Source organism: Astatotilapia calliptera, chromosome 3, assembly GCF_964374335.1.
Source record: "Astatotilapia calliptera chromosome 3, fAstCal68.1, whole genome shotgun sequence".
In the NCBI taxonomy this organism is placed as follows: domain Eukaryota; kingdom Metazoa; phylum Chordata; class Actinopteri; order Cichliformes; family Cichlidae; genus Astatotilapia; species Astatotilapia calliptera.
The window spans coordinates 77,647,951-77,665,060 of NC_137424.1; the positions used below are offsets into that span (position 1 = coordinate 77,647,951).

Here is a 17,110-nt window from a genome sequence, read left to right on the forward strand (position 1 = left end):
CACATTTAATTGTCTGTGTTGATTCCTTCAAAATTTAACATTGGGAGATGTTGACATCAGTGGGAATCTGTTTTGGGATTTTAAATCAACTTTTACTGTTTAATCAGTAAAAACATAATAAAAACTATGAAACTGTAGTCATGCTTTTTATGAGTGTGATGTGTGGTAGACAATGTTCCCTCTAATGTTTCACGTGTCTGAGCGAACACACAAACTCCCTGAGCGTCCCTTGGACCACTGTGAGCAACATCAGACGTGTGCACTGTGGTCACGCCAGCATCGAATCCATCCAAGTTACTTGTTTATTAAAATAATCAAATTACAGCGTTTATGTTAGACTACTTTTAATTAACTGCTTTAGCCCACTTACAATGAAAATTTTAAAAAAAATCGTCTACACATACTACACTACCCATGTAGCATGTTAACACTATTGGAAGTAAAAATAACTTGAACTCCAATTTTGAAAACACAACTTTCTTTTTTCTTTTTCTTTTTTTATAAAGCACTGACTTGTATTATGAGTCTGTGGTCTGGGAGATATTGAAATCAATTTCTCCAATGTACCTTTTCAGGTAACGAGAAACTGTTGACTGGGCAGCTGTCATCTCCTCTGGAAAGATTAGAAGCTCCTTCACTGTTTTTACAGTTGGGTTTTTTTCTGCAATGAAATGATGCAGTCCTTCTGGTGGGAGTAAACCAGCTACAGAACCCACAACGGGACGCCAGCACTTGATTACAGACATTGGGGCCTGAATAAGTACTTTGTGTCCTATCTGTGCCAAAACAGGGAGCAGTGTGTCCTTAGTAGGAACCTGCTTGCACTCATGTGCATCAAGTACTTCCAGCAATTCATCTGAATCCACTGAATTGAAGTCATCCAAAGCCTTCAGGAGAACAGATCGCTCTTCTTGTGAGACGTCCAAAAGAAAGGAATCTTTTAAACTACTGGTTGTCGAGCCGCACAATATCTCCTCCAGAAAGGGTATTGCAAGCTTCACTGGGAAGTAACCAGCTTGTTTCCACCCTACAACAAACACTCTAGCTATAGCCTGCCATTCTTCACACTGAAAGTCATGCCGGATGAATGGGACTTTCACCTCAACTCCCAATGTGCAGCTGTCATAGAAATCCATCCAAAATTCTGTCAGGCAGTCTCGCAAAACACCACTTCCTTCCCCCTGTTCAAGCTCTCCATTTGGTAACAACATTTTGATATTGACCTCAGATGAAATAATGTTTGAGTCCTTAAAGGCACTGATCAAATCAGTAAGACAATGACCTCTTCTAACAGTCAGTATTACGGGACAAGATCGTGGTTCAGGGGGTGCTTGGTCAGGAATATTGGCCTCTCCTGTCAGCCCCGGTGAGAGAGACAATGTGTGATGACGTGGATCAGACTCTTTTTCTGTAAACAGTGTTTCAGGGTTTAGTTCAACCACACTAATATCCACCCTGTTATCCCCACTAATAATAACAACTGCATCAGAATCTTCACTTTCACCTACTTTTGGCAGACCATCCCATGGTTATGTGTCATTCAGTTCCAAATATCCACTTATGGAAGCTCCATCATTAATTACAAAGTGGTTTGATGGTTCTGAATTTATGTTTTCCACCAACAGATCATCAGCGGCCCGATTAGGTTCATTGTCAGTGAGATCTACCACAGAGGGCTGGGTTATTGCATGATCGGCCTCTACGTCTTGGGGCTGCTGTTGTGTTTTCTTTCTGGTACACAGATAAAGTCGCAGAATTTTGACCTTACTTTGCTTATATGTGGTGGATCATAATTTTCATTAGTTTTGGAGTTGTACATCTCTGTTCCTTACATTTCATGTGATGCCTTTATTAATGTTTTATTTGTTGCTTTGACTGTTTTTGAATAGAATATGCAGTGGGAATATAGAGGGAGATAAGCAGTGAAAGTTTTGCCTGGGTTGATTGTGCGTCGATCCATTGCTAATGCCTCAGGGCTCCAGTAGGTGGGTTCGCGCGGTTCCTCCTTCACCCAATACAGACGAGTGAGAGCTGCGTGTCTGTGCCGCTCTTTCACCTCTCCTCACTATTTCCCCTGTTTAAGGTAACTGTCATGCACAAATCTGTATAAATGTGTGTTACCGTTGATTATTACGTTGTTATCATTGTTCATTGTAGCGAAAGATGTGAATTGCGGACTATTCTGAGAAGTTCCAGTTAATCTCTGTTGCTGCGTATGCTAGTTTTCGCTATTACTCCGCCATATTGTGTGAAGATTTTTCTGTTACTATCTGTATAAGTTAACTACTGAAAGACATGCAGTACTTAAAGTATTATTTCATTGCTGTGGAAAGTTAGTGACTGTGTCAGCTAACATGTGCGAGTTAAAAAGATGTTTTTGTCTAATGCTACAGTTCATGTTATCTAAAGTATTCTCATCAGCTAATGCAGCGAACAATAGTGACTTAGTTTGGATACAGTTGTCCTGAGACTGAGTGCATCCATAAGAACATTGTTTTGGTTGTATTGCTTCTGAAACTCAATACAGACGAGTGAGAGTGAGAGCTGCGTGTCTGTGCCGCTCTTTCACCTCTCCTCACTATTTCCCCTGTTTAAGGGCACAACATATACAACTCATCAACTGTACTGGAAGCATCCACATGCATCTGTGAGCTCTCAATATGAGTTGACTAGTGTGAAAGACTTTTGGGGTTTTTTGAGATGCCATTGGGGAAAAACAGATTTTCAGCCATAAGTTTGATATTTGACACGGTTTCATTTTTATCTACAGATAAATGCCTTGTTCCACCACCACTTACAGACTTCACCTGTTTGAACCCACCCTTCTCCTCATCAAAATCCATCCAGCCAACCTCAGTTCGTCTCACTGTTCGTTTTGCATTTGTATTTTCTGCCCACTGAGACAATTTCTTTTTAGGAGGCATTCCCTCAGCTCCTGTCAGTCTTTGTCGTAGCCTTGAGAGTATAGATTCTTTCCTGGATGGTGACGTCCGTGACAGTGTTGCTTGTCTGCAGAAGGCCACAGTGGAGACTCTATCGCCAACTTTGGGGATGTACTTTGCCAGGTCACTGTCTGTCATTAAGGGAATGACAGTTTCATCAATCTGAAAAATATAAACAACAAATTAATAAAATTGTCAATATTAAAAAAACAATGAATACATACAACTGCATATTTTAGAGTTGTTTTTTGCTATCTACTTTTGATAACAGATACTTTTGGTAATGTGGTACACATTTGTCCAACATAAGATGAACAAGAATTACTTTTTAAATTACTCTTTAAACATATCATGTCATTAATTAATGTCACTGATTAAACACAAATATGAAATTCAATAAATCTTTTTAGAATGCGCATAGTAAATTGTGGATTGCGGCTCTCCGTTCACAAACAAACACACAGACACACACGCACGCACACAGCAACAGCTGCAGTGGCTTACATTCTCATCTTCAAGTTTCTTGATCACATCTTCTTCAACTTTGCGCTCTGTTAAAAATTCTCACAGCCGAGTATCCATAGCTGACCTCTAAACCACATGAAAATGAAATTAATTTTATGTAGCAGATTTTTACATGATAGCCTACCTATAAAATCCCTTTATCTATGGCAAATCAGAATTTGATAATGATTCAGAATCAGAATACTTTATTGATCCCTGGGGGAAATTATTTTTTGTTACAGTGCTCCATTATAAACCAACATTAACAAGACAGACAATATGCTAACTAAGAATAGTACAATATATATATATATATATAAGTCAGTCATTAATAAATAGCTGTAAAGAAATGATAATGATTGTTTTATTTCTTAGATATTATCTATGGTAATGAGGAATGGAGCGATTGTCTACTTGGAGTTTAAGTAGTTCAGTATGAGCAATGACAACCTGCATCAATACAAAATCATTCCGATCACTGTATGCTTTATTAGTTCCCTTGGCAACGTGATACCCGCAGTGAGCTACTGTAACTGCAAGGCTTCATCCGGTGATGCATTGAAAGCTACAGCTCATTTAGCATGTATTACCTTAACAAGTGTGACTCACATGATGCTACTTTCAAAGGAGATGTTCAGAAAAAAAGAGGCAATTTTAAGATGCTTTCCATCTAAAACTGTTATTATTGTCCAGACCAGATTAGTTGCACCAGCTAGCATGGTGATGTGGTCAGAGTAAAAGAGAGACACCTTCGTGACACAGAGAACTAAGGTTTTCTGTTGAACATACCTCGTTTATTAGTAGCCTTCAGCCTTGCTCTACTTTGAAAGTGTTAGGATGCCTGGGTCGTTGACCCAGGGGTTTTGAGTTCATTATATTATTTATAATTTCTAGTCTTTGGTTTCTTTGTTAGAGTTCTGTCTTTTGGTTTATGTCTCTGTGTTATCCTTAGTTGCTGTCTCCCCTGTCAGCTATATCCCCGTGTCCTGTCAGTGTCTGTGTCTGCCCTGGTCCCACGTCGCTGTTCCCTCTGTAGTGCCTGTCTGTGTGTCTTTGTTCAGTCTGTGTTATGTGTTTCCTGTTTTACTTTGAAGGTTTCTGTCTTATCTCAGTGTGTTCAGTTTACGCTTCCTTTTGTCTCGTCAGTTCTGATTTGCCCCAGCTGTGTTTCCCTCCTGTTATTCATTCCCTGATTGCTCCCTCTGTGTATTTAAGCCCTGTGTTTCTCTGTGTCCGTGTCGCGATCTACCGTTTATTTTGCTGTGTGTTTTGCCCATCCACCAGTGTTAGTTTATTTTGAGTTTTTTCTAGTTATGTGATGTTTGCGTTCAGCATTAAAGCTGTTTTGGTTTAAGTTCTGTCTCCGGAGTCTGCACCTTGGGTCCTATCCCTGTCCGCACACAGCCGTCACCTAACAGAAAGTGTGCTGCCGGGCCGCCGCTCGTCCTACAGTTAAAAATTAGTTTACGGCTACATATTAGCACAACAAAACAACGTGTAGTAACAACATGAGGATACAACGTTTGAAACGTCAGCAGATACCATTTAGAACATAGTAACAAAGATAGGTCTGAATAAATAACTGCCGAAATGCGGGATAACAATATAAAATAAATATAAAATATAATACACTAACCTTAAGGACATCACCAACAGCAAGGACTCCGTACTATGGCTGACGCAGGTTCTAGTGAATGTGCCCTGGGATGATATATATATATCATCAAGTGTTTCGTGTCCACAAATTAGCGTTTCGTGCACACGTCATACCTATTTCGTGGCCTCGAAATGGTATTTCGTGGCCACAATTTATTTATTTTTTGTACCATGTCATCAGAGGCGCTCCGTATAAATCACATTTATATTAGGTTATGTTTGATCTCGTATTACTGAAAACCATAGCTGGATGGCCATCGGGCATACCGGGCATTTGCTCGGTGGGCCGATGGTGATTTTTTGTTTTTATGGGCCGATGGGTTTTTTTTTTCGTTTTTTTTCCGTAACAGTATAAACACTGAAAGGTGGTGGATTGGCCAGATGCTGGGAGATGTGTAAAATGAACTCAATTGTTTGGTGGTGACTATTGCGGAGCTTCTACAGATTCAGTAACATTAGCAAGTGGTGGAGGCCAGCAGATGCAACACGCTGGTGGGTGGATGACGGAAAGGCAGGTGGAGCAGAGACCCGAGGCGGTGAACTGAACTTCAGGTAAGAAGTTATGACCTGCAGTCTATCTGGATCAGATATAAACCAAGTTTAGGTGGAGTTTATTTTCGTTATGCTGACTGTTTACAGTCTGTTACAATAACTCGTACTGTGTACTAGCTAGCATGACGGGGTTTATAGACTGCTTTTAGATCTGACCGCTGCCTTTGATTCTGTTGACCACAGCATCTTAATGTCACGGTTGGAGCATTGTGGCGTAAAGGGCACCCCATTAGAGTGGTTCAGGTCATACCAGTCTGACAGGACCTTCTCTGTGAGCTTTGGCGATTTTATCTCTTCCTCAGCTCCCCTTACTTGTGGTGTTCCCCAGGGATCTATACTGGGGCCAATTTTATTCTCCATTTATATGCTACCTCTAGGTCTAATTTTTAGAAAATATAACGTTTGTTTTCATTCATATGCCGATGACGCTCAGATCTATCTTCAACTGAAGGTTAAACAGTCCTGCCTCACTAGAACCCTTACTTCAGTGTCTCGGTGAAGTTAAATCTTGGATAGCCTCTAACTTCCTTAACTTCAATGAGAACAAAACCGAAGTGATCATTTTTGGACCAATCCCAGCACCTCTCATTTTAACCTGCACAGTCTTGAGCCTTTTGTCAAATCACATGCCAAAAATTTGGGGGTTATATTTGCCAGCAATTTCACATTTGAAAAACAAATTAGCTCAGTTGTACAGCGGTCCTTCTTCAAACTGAGGCTTTTATCTAAGGTGAGACCATTTTTATCTTTTAAAAACTTCGAACGGGCAATTCATGCTTTTATTATATCCCAGCTGGACTATTGTAACTCCTTATATGCTGGAGTCAGCCCGACCTGCCTGGTAAGGCTGCAGTTAGTCCAGAATGCTGCAGCTCGTCTTCTGACACATACTAAAGGATGTGAACACATTTCCCCGGTGCTCGCCTCTCTTCATTGGCTCCCTGTCCGCTTCAGAATTCATTTTAAAATTTTATTGTTGACTTACAAAGCCCTGAATGGACAGGCTCCCGGGTATTTGTCTGACCTCTTGCAGACTTATACCCCCCTTAGATCTCTTAGATCAAGTGATCTTTTGCTTTTAGCCGTACCAAGGTTGAGGCTGGTTCACAGAGGTAATCGAGCATTTGCAGTCGTAGCACCTAAGCTGTGGAATAATTTACCCCTATACATCAAACAGGCTCCTACTGTCAATCTTTTTAAATCTTATCTTAAAACACATTTTTATTTACTGGCTTTTAATACAGCATGAGAGTTATTTGTTATTTTATTGGGTATGTTGCATTCTTGTACAGCACTTTGGTCAACGCTCCTGTTGTAATTAAATGTGCTATATAAATAATTAAACCATTTTGTTCTTAGGCGCACCCAAATTTTTCAATCGCATCGATTAACACCGCAGTTTTACATGTTCACTTTTTTTTATTGCTGTCCATACAGACAATATTGATTTGTAAATGATTAACTAACAGTCTTGTGAACACAAAGTTCTTTATTTGCAGCACTGTTCTACAAGAAAGATAAGTTACTGAGAAAGTGCTTAAAGTGCTTTGGCACTCTTTGGCAATATTGCTATATAAATGTTAAACTTAATCATTGCATCGGCCTCCTCTGACAACCTGTTTGCTGCTGAAAGGCAGTGGGGAGAGGGGCCACTTGGGCAGTGCATTTATCGCAGTATATAATGTGTTTTCTGGGTTACAGCTGTGTATGATGTGTTTATCGGGGACAGACTAAGATTTACAAACGTGTGAAATCATTTGTGCCTCAATCCAGACACAAATAACAAAATAACATGAAGTATTTTACAAATGTGTGAATCCAAACTTGATTAAATATCATTTAAAGACACAAAAATCTTCCTGTGTCTGAAAATATTTCTTAGTTTCAGTCCCTGACAGAAAATTAAATATACCTGACACACACCTGTGTACGTGTAGTTTTGCTTTCAGTGAGTCACATTTAGTGTGAGCAGCCAAACATGATGGCAGACTGCCACAGATCACTTCTGAGGAAAGAGGAGGACGTTCAGCCTCCTCGTAGTGTGACTGCTCCAGGTTCCCAGCGACACACAGAAAGCTCTACACTCACATGACCATCATTTACAACCAGCCCAGAGCAACTTTATGAGTCAAACACAATAAAACTGAAACATGAAGCTTTGGTGCTTCACTGAGTTTATGTTAGCATGGATGCTACACACTGCACACACACACCAACATGAAGCTTCACTCTGTGCTGTACATGTTGTACATGCTGTACATGAGCCAGAACCTTTTTAATCACAGGTCACACACTCCTGTGATTTCAGACTCTTTGTGGAGACACTGAACACACCTTTGACCTCCACCAACACAAACAGCTGCACTAAGAAACAAACAGCGCCTGATATATATGGATGTGATTAATCTGAGAGACCATTATTGTTTCAAAGACCAACAAAACTCACTGCAACTGTGTGTTTGCACAAAGGCTGAAATGTACATGTGTGTTATTATTTCAGATTCATGCACTGAGCTCTAAATCTGTCATTAAAGTTCACATGTAAACCAGGCTGTTTGTATCACTGCACACTTTACTCAGAAACACATGCAGACACATTCTTCTGCAAATGAAAGAAGGAAACAGAAGTGGTGCTTTATGTTTATCTCAGCTCTACAATCAGGAACGACAAAGAAATAAAGGACAAAGGATCCCAGCAGGAAGAAGAAATGATTAACTACACATGAAATCAAACACTGTGAACTCTGGACTCTGACTTCAGATCAGAAACAGATGAAGGTTTTATGACGGTCAGAGAAATCAAACTAAAGTAAAACATTAAACATCAAAACAGCACCGAATGAACAAGACAAGAAATAACTAAACACGATCCAGACGCACACTGAGGAGGCAGCACCACAATAAACTCACAACACAAACTCAAACAAGTCACAGGAAATAAAGCTGAGACAGGAACACAATGAAAACGTCCAAACAGTGAAGCAGCGATGAAACAGAAACACCTTTCAGTAATAGTCAACCTCAGAAACACAACAATCCCAGCGACCAGCACAGACACACAACTGTCTATTTCTAGATTAAAATCAAAGCTGAGTTTGTAAAAGTTTCTTCATACTCATCTTTCCTGGTTGCTTCTTTTGCAGGATGTTGGGTTCTTTGCTGTGTTAGTGTGTAAATGTGCGCTCTCTTTAATAAAGTCTCCCAGTTTATGGATACATTTTATTCTAGTCTCATTGTGTTTGAATTGACACGTGACCGCCGGCCAACACTGACAGTGTGGCTCAGCTGGGACCTGCTGTGAGCTCCTCCATCACCTCCATGCTTTCTACTGACTGAATGTGTGGCAGCTGCAGGAAACAGGCCTGTGGAAACATAAGACGCAGATGTGAAGCTATCCTAAGTGACAAAGTGATATTGTTAAAATATGTGATCAACACATAGAATAAAGACATTTGTCACCACAATTCCAAACTTTGTGATCACCCCAATTCACATTAATTACAGAAATTTCTTCTCCAATTCCTGCACATAACATCAACACTCAAAGGGATGTCACAATGTGTATCTTTCTACAGTGTCAGGAAAAAAGAATTCACACTTTAATTTTCATCCTCACTCTGCTATCCTCTCCTCTTCCTCTGAGCCTTTTTGTTAAAAAAATAACAGTAATAATACAAAAGAAAAACACACAAAAATACGAGATTGCACACAAAAATATTAAACAGCATTAGTTATTCATCTGCTAAAAAGCTCAGTTACTTCAAATTGTTCATTCATGAGAACCTGTTGTTAAGATAAGGAAGCCCTTCAGTGTGAGACAGTTTCTCCACTTTATCATCAAACCATGTTTCCCAATTCAGTAACTGTTTGTGTAAAAGAACCTTCATCCCCAGTGTTATTAGGGAATAAGGCAAACATGCCTCACCAAACATCACACACACTCCTTTGTGCCGTTCTGTTTGCCCCATCCAGATGTTTACCATCAAGGACAGTGAGTACGACTGAACCTGTGGATAAATTAATAAAAAAAACATGAGCTAACTTTGATGTTAGTGCTTCTTAAAGTCTGGGGTAAAACCCAGAAGTAGCCATGTGTTTCCGCACCGCCACCATACGTCAAACACTTCTGAGCTAAATTTACAACAGAGTGATTGTTTTCTATCACATTTACCTCTGAAAGAACGACTTCATTCTCTGGGTGCTCTCAAAATGTTAAAAGCCTAATAAAATCCCTCAGTGAAGTAAAATGACCCCCAAATCCTACTTTTAGGGTGTCAAACAATGTATCAACGTTCTGTACATATGTCAAAGCAACTTACAACTGTTGTCGCTATGTTGACTAGGATAATCAGGATCTAATGCACTTACACATCAAGAACTGACATGCTAGAAAAGCAGTCTAGCTGCCATACAAAATGAACACAAGCCGACTGTACTTCCTCAGGAGGCTGAGGTCTTTTTACATCTGCAGGAAGCTCCTGAGGATGTTTTACCAGTCGGTGGTTGCTGCAGTACTTTTCTATGCTGTGGTGTGCTGGGGGAGCAGCACAGCAAAGAAGGACTCATCCAGGCTGGAGAAACTGATCAGGAGGGCTAGCTCTGTGGTCGGCATGAAGCTGGACACTCTGGTGACAGTGGCAGAGAAAAGGACCTTAAAGAAACTGATGGACATTATGGACAATGCCAGACATCCTCTGCAGACGGCCATTAACAACCAGAAGAGTCTGTTCAGTGACAGGTTGCTTCTCCCCAAGACAAGAACTAACAGACTTAAAAACTCCTTTGTCCCACACGCCATCAGACTGTTTAACTCCTCTCTGGAGGGGAGAGGGAGGGGAGACAGGAGGACAAAGGAGGGGGGAACAACTAAGCTGTAGTGCCTCTTCACCTCACTGTGCAATACCTTTGTGCAATACTTTTTGTTAAAAGTCAACGGTGCAATAGACCTCAATACTTGAAATGTGCAATTCCCTTGTATTCTTATTCCTATTTATTCTATTTATCCCTTTCGTATATTTTATTTATATATGTCTCTGTATTCATATATGTGTATATATATAATATTCTGCTCACGCTCTGTAACTTCTGTCGGTGCTGTGCTATTGGAAACCGAATTTCCCAGAGGAACCCTCCCGAGGGATTAATAAAGTTTTATCTTATCTCTTATCTTAAGTTATTGTTAGTCAGGTAGCTGTGAAACTTGCATACTGTAATTACTTCAGTCACTTTTAATCAGGATCAGGACTTTAAAAGAATTTGTGATGTTCAGAGAGTCATGTATCATTTGCAAAATGCTGAGAAACGTCACACCAACGACCACCTTAAGTTAAAAACACACTAAACCTCTTGGGCAAAACCGGCCTGACTGTTTAGTCAAGTATTGTCTGTGTTCCATCGCTGATCCCTTGTAGGTGGCACAGAGTCTGCTCTGCGGTCACTGAGTTGGAGTTTGGCACGCTCTTGTTGGAGGAGACCGCTCTTCCACCCCTGACTCTGTCGTTCCAACGCAGCTGTATGATGAAAGGGCAGAGCACGTCGTACACCCTGGTTGACTTCCTCAGTGTCAAACGCAGCAATCTTTCTAACCCTCTGAGTTATTGCTGTGGTTCTGAAATCTTCTTGTGATGACTAGCAGGACCACAAACGGCATCAACCTTGACCTTAACCCCTGTCTGGGTTGTCAGCCGTGCCTGGAATGGTTCCCGCTTCCCGCTAGTTCTCTGAAAAAAACTTCTCATCCACTCTCAGTCTGGAGTTCTGCCCCTGGGATACCTCCTTTAATAGAAGGAAAAACTTCTAACCATTTGGAAAGCACATCAACCATCATCAAACCACATTTTACTTCCAGTTCAGTGAACTTTACTTATAGGTTCTCAAAAGCCTTACCTGAGCATGGATGTACCACCTGTAGAGTTCTAAAACCTGTACATGAATTGTTAATCACACGAAAACCATATCCAAGGTTTTGGGATTCCAGAGAATCACAGTGAGAGCCATTAAACACAAATGAAGAAAACTTGGAACGGTGGTGAAGTTCCCAGGAGTGACCAGCCTACCAAAATTACTCCAAGAGTGCAGCAACGACTCATCCAGGAGGTCACAAAAGAACCCAGAACCGTGGCTAGGGATGCACCGATACCGGTATCTGGTATCGGCCTCGATACCACATTTTCTAAAGTACTCGTACTCGTTAAGAGTCCCCCGATACCGGGGACCGATACCACGGTCTGAGAAATGTTTTTGTTTGAGTGGCGTGTAAGGGGTTAATCACAGGCGCCGAGTGCCCGCCCCCAGGCCCCGGCTGCAGCTCAGAGCGGGGGAGAAGGGGAGGCGAGACATGTCAGCCGTGTGGAACTATTTCAAAGTGAATGAAGACGACAAAACAAAGGCGGACTGCAAATTGTGCTCAGCGAAATTGTCCAGAGGAGGCTCAAAAGGTAGCGCATTTAACACAAGCAATTTAATCAAGCACCTAAAATCCCAACACGACAATGAATACAAGGAGTTTAGCCAGGCTTCTAAACCAACACAACCCACGCTGCAGCAAACTCTTGCAAGACGAGAGAAAATGTCCAGAGACAATCCACGTGCTGTGAAAATAACACAGGCAATTATTGAGTACATTGCATTGAGTGACCAGCCACTCTCGGAGGTAGAAAATGTTGGATTCCTGCGTCTCCTCCATGTTCTGGAGCCCAGATATGATGTCCCAAGCTGCGACTACATGACTGACATGGAGCTGCCTAAACTACACGAGTCCGTGAAAAAACATATCCACAGCCTACTGCAAGCCTCCTCTGCGTTTAGTTTCACCACGGATATTTGGACAAGCAGTGTTAGCCCCGTGTCGCTGATTAGCCTAACCTCCCAGTGGATAGACGAGTTTCACGCCGCAACGAGCCATTACATGCCAAACAATTCCGCGGTTCGCACACCAGCCAGGCTATAGCGCATGTGTTTGAGGAAATGCTCCAGACATGGGGTATACCTAAAACATCAGTGCATGTTGTGCTTTGTGACAATGCCAAAAACATGATTAAAGCCATGAATGACGCAGGGCTCCCATATGTCGCGCACACGCTCCAACTGGCTGTTCACAAGGGCTTATTAGCACAGAGGAGCATAGCTGATGCTATAGCAGGGGGGCGGAAAATAGTTGGGTATTTTAAACATTCCGCCTTAGCCTACTCCCGCCTCGAGGACATTCAGGGACAGCTCAACCAGCCAATAAAGAGACTGCAGCAGGACGTACAGACGCGCTGGAACAGTACGTATTACATGCTCCAGTCCCTCATTGAGAAAAAGCGAGTGCTGGGGTGTCCGAGCACGAACTCCCTGACTATCTCACCGCTCACCAATGGGCTCTTATGGAGACGACTGTTGCCATCCTCGCCCCCTTTGAGGAACTAACTAAAAAAGTGAGCAGTTACGACGCACTAGCCTCTGATGTCATCCCACCTGTGACTGTGCTAGTGTGACTTCTAAACAGAGAAACAGACGAACAAATTTAAAATTAAATTTTGTTTTTGTTTTTTTTCTTTTGGCCCACTCATGATTATAGAATTGGAGGCTTTTCAGGGATAAACCACCTTTTTAAGGTCACCCCACACCATTTCAGTTGTATTCAGGTCAGGACTTTGACTCGGCCACTCCAAAGTCTTCTTTTTGTTTTTGTTAAGGTGGACTTGCTACTGTGTTTTGGATCATTGTCCTACTGCAGAGCCCAAGTGGTCTTCAGCTTGATGTCATGAACTGATGGCCGGACGTTCTCCTTCAGGATGTTTTGGTAGACGGCAGAATTCATGGTTCTGTTTACCACAGCAAGTCTTTCAGGTCCTGAGGCACCAAAACAGCCCCAGACCATCACTCTGCCACCACCAAGTTTTACTGTTCATTTTCTGAGATGCTGTTACTTTTACACCAGATGTAATGGGACACACACCTTCCACAAAGTTCAGCTTTAGTCTCGTCAGTCAAGATATTTTGGCAAATGTGAGACGAGCCTTTTTGTTCTTTTTGATCAGCAGTGGTTTTCTCCTTGAACTCTTCCATGATTGCCCAGTCTCTTTCTTAATGTTGAATCATGAACTCTGACCTTAACTGAAACATGTGAAACCTGCTGTTCTTTAATGTTGTTCCTGGTTCTTTTGTGACCTCCTGGATGAGTCATCGCTGCACTTGTGGAATAATTTTGGTCAGCTGGTCAGTCCTTGGAAGCTTCACCACTGTTCCAAGTTTTCTCCATTTATGTATAATGGTTCCCACTGTGGTTTACTGGTGCCAAAGCCTTAGATATGACTTTGTAACCCTTTCCAAACTGACAGATGTCAGTGACTTTGTTTCTCAAGTTTCTTTAGATCATGGCTGTCATGTAAAGCAAAACTGAAAACACTGAACACAGGACTAGGAACTGTCAAAATAAAACAGGAAATACGAGACATTCACAAGGGTGCGGATTTGACACTGTGACATGGAGACATGACAGACTGAGGGGAGACAGAGAGGGAACATGGAGCACAGAGACAAGAGTAACTAAAACGAGAAACATGAGCACAGGAAGGGCACAGAGACAGAAACCTACAGACTAGGAAATATAAATATAACACAAGCAGAAAACAAAGGGAACCAAAACCATGAAAAACAACAAATCAAAGAATATAAGTTAAACCAGAATTACACAGACTGGCCCACAGACCCAGGACTGTGACAGCAGCATGATGTGTTGCTTTCTGAGATCTGTTAGTCTGCTTCAGTTTGTCAGTCGGCTTCTGTTGAAGTGAATTGTTGATTCAGCAGGTCAACTCAGCTTTCTAAAGAAAGTGTTAATCACAGTTAATTCATGATTTAACAAGATGGACAGTTACTTTTTTACACAGCACCAGGCTTGGATGACTTTTCTCTCTTAATCAATGAAATCATCTTTTATAAAAATTTGTTTTGTGATGTGAAACATGTAAGAGTGGCAAATGTGCAAAACTCAGGAAATCAGGCAAAGACTTTGCCACCACTGTATCATCCATTGACAAACTCAGCACCTTCTTTAACTTCTGCATCTCTAACCTCCAGTACAACAAACAGACAACACAGCATGGTCATCATCTTCCTGCTGGTCATGAAGCTACAGTGTCAGACTTTGTGGGTTAATGTCTGTGTTGATGGAAACAAAGAAGACACAAAGATGTGAGCTGTGCAGCGAGGTAGGAAACACGGGAGATGCTGTGATCATTCTGTAACTGCTCCTCTTTATTAAATCATGAATTAACTGTAATTAAACACATTTTTTAGAAAGCTGAGTTCAGTCTCAGCAGTGGAGGTGAGGCCTCTCCAGAGGTGTAGCACACCGTCAGCAGTGGAGGTGGAGACCCTTAGGAGGCTCAGGAGGAGGTCAGTGAGAGCAAAACAGTATTCCAGGAACACTGCAGTATAAGGGACCAGCAGAGGGCGGCTGAGCTGGAGGTTGAGTCGGTGGAGGCAGCACCATCCACTGGACTCTGCTGAACTGTAAAGTGGTGCCTCCATCAGGCTGGGCAGCATCATCTCCATCACACATGATAAGAGCAAAAAGGCTAGAAGGCTGGTTGGATGCAGTGAGGAAGAACCTGGGGAGGTGTGGTGGCAATCAGGAGATAGTGGGTCAGATGAAGCTGGAGAGTGTGAACTTCCCAAGTCCCTGAGCCACAGCAGCAAAACATGTGAGTGAAGTTGGCCCCCCCACCTTCTTCAAATCCAACAAAAGTGGTATCAAACGTTTGTGCTACGTTTGTGCTGGTTTGTGCTGCAAAAATTTTCGTTTGTGCTACTATCATTTTAAAGATATTAACAAAAGTTTCTAGAGGTCATCAAAGGTCAACCAGCCCCCCCACATTACCCAAATCCAACAAAATTGATGTCAAACGTTTGTGCTACGTTTGTGCTGGTTTGTGCTGCAAAAATTTTCATTTGTGCTGCTATCATTTTAAAGATATTAACAAAAGTTTCTAGAGGTCAACCAGCCCCAGTGGAGTCACCTGTAATGGAGAGGACCTTCCAGATGAGGCAGGTGCAGTAGATCTCCTGGGGAGGGAGGCAAGAGAGGTCCCCACAATGCTCTCGGCTGTTCTCACTACCCGTTGTCATTTTTTCCTGCAGAACCCAATGCAGGAGTCATACCACACAGTGATGCAGCTGGTGAGGATACTCTCAACTGTGCCTCTGTAGAAGGTGCTCATAATGGGGGTTGAATCTCTTGTGCTTCTCAGTTTGCAGAGGAAGTAGAGTCGCTGTTGGTCTTCTCCACATTCAGGGACAGGTTGTTGCTGCTGTACCACTCTGGCAGATGGTTAACTTCACCCCTGTAGTAGATCTCGTCGTGGGTCAGCAGAGTGAAGAGAAGGGAGCTCAACACACATCCTTGGGGAGCCCCCGTATTCCGTGTTCTTGGGCTGGAGGTGTTGCTGTCGACCCGTACTGTCTGCTGTCTTCCTGTCAAGAAATCTAGCAGCCCGTTATACAGCAAGGTGCTGATCCCCAGCAGATCCAGTTTGTGAATGAGTTGCTGGGGAATGATGGTGTTGAATGCTGAACTGAAGTCTATGAACAGCATTCTGACATATGAGTCTCTGGTGTTCAGATGTGTGAGGGCTGAGTGAGGGGCAGTTGAAATTCCATCATCAGTTGAGCGTTTTGACCGATATGCGAACTGAAATGGATCCAGGTTGGGGGAAAGCGATAATTTGATTTGATGCATGACTAACCGTTCAAAGCACTTAACTTAATAATGATGGAGGTGAGTTTGACAGGACGGTAGTCCTTAAAGCAGGAGATAGATGACTTCTTGGGTACAGTAATGATGGTGGAGGCTTTGAGGCATGTGGGAACGACGGCCTGACCCTAGTGATGTGTTAAAGATGTCTGTGAAGACATTTGTGAGTTCCACAGCATAGTCCGTCAGTGCTTGTCCAAGGATGTTATCAGGACCTGGAGCTTTGCGTGTACTGATTTTGGCAAGGGATCTCCACACACTGTCTGGGGATTGTGTCACCACGGTCTGTAGAGTGGGCTTTTAGTCTGTGATGGTTTGTATTCCTTGCCACTGCCTCCAAGTATCTCTGCTGTCGCTGAAGCTTTGCTGTAGCTGATGTCACGTGACAGGTTTGCCCTTGCTGTTCTTAGACTCACCTAATTCCCGGCTCTGAAGGCTGCATTTTTCAACCTTAGGAGCATTTAAACCTGACCTGTGAGCCATGGTTTCTGATTGGCCCGGACAGTGATAGTCCTGGTCTCTGTGACATCAACGATGCATTTTGGGATGTAGGCAGTGACAGTTTCTGTATATTCCTGAAAGTCTGTGGTGTTGTCGTGTGTGGCGGCCTGTGGTGGAAAAGCAGTGCCTCTGAGGACCCTTCTGGCCACACCTGTACCTGCTTACGAACTGGTTTGGTGACTTTGAGCAGGGGCCTGTGGGAACCCATGGCACA

General features: G+C 42.4%; 1 protein-coding gene and 2 long non-coding RNA genes across 6 annotated transcripts in view; 1 reads left to right on the forward strand and 2 right to left on the reverse strand.

The window, feature by feature from the left end:
- Window positions 1-17,110, reverse strand: part of LOC145425882 (uncharacterized) — a 96,049-nt gene that overhangs the window by 68,399 nt on the left and 10,540 nt on the right. The window lies entirely within an intron of this gene.
- LOC145425885 (uncharacterized) lies at window positions 477-15,420 on the reverse strand. The gene is made up of 2 exons (XR_013906661.1): window positions 15,345-15,420; window positions 477-1,697 (listed from the first exon to the last, which is right to left on the reverse strand). It is a non-coding gene; the product is annotated as an uncharacterized LOC145425885 (long non-coding RNA).
- On the forward strand, window positions 2,023-3,168 carry LOC145426114 (uncharacterized). Its single transcript, XR_013906873.1, has 2 exons — window positions 2,023-2,083; window positions 2,771-3,168. It is a non-coding gene; the product is annotated as an uncharacterized LOC145426114 (long non-coding RNA).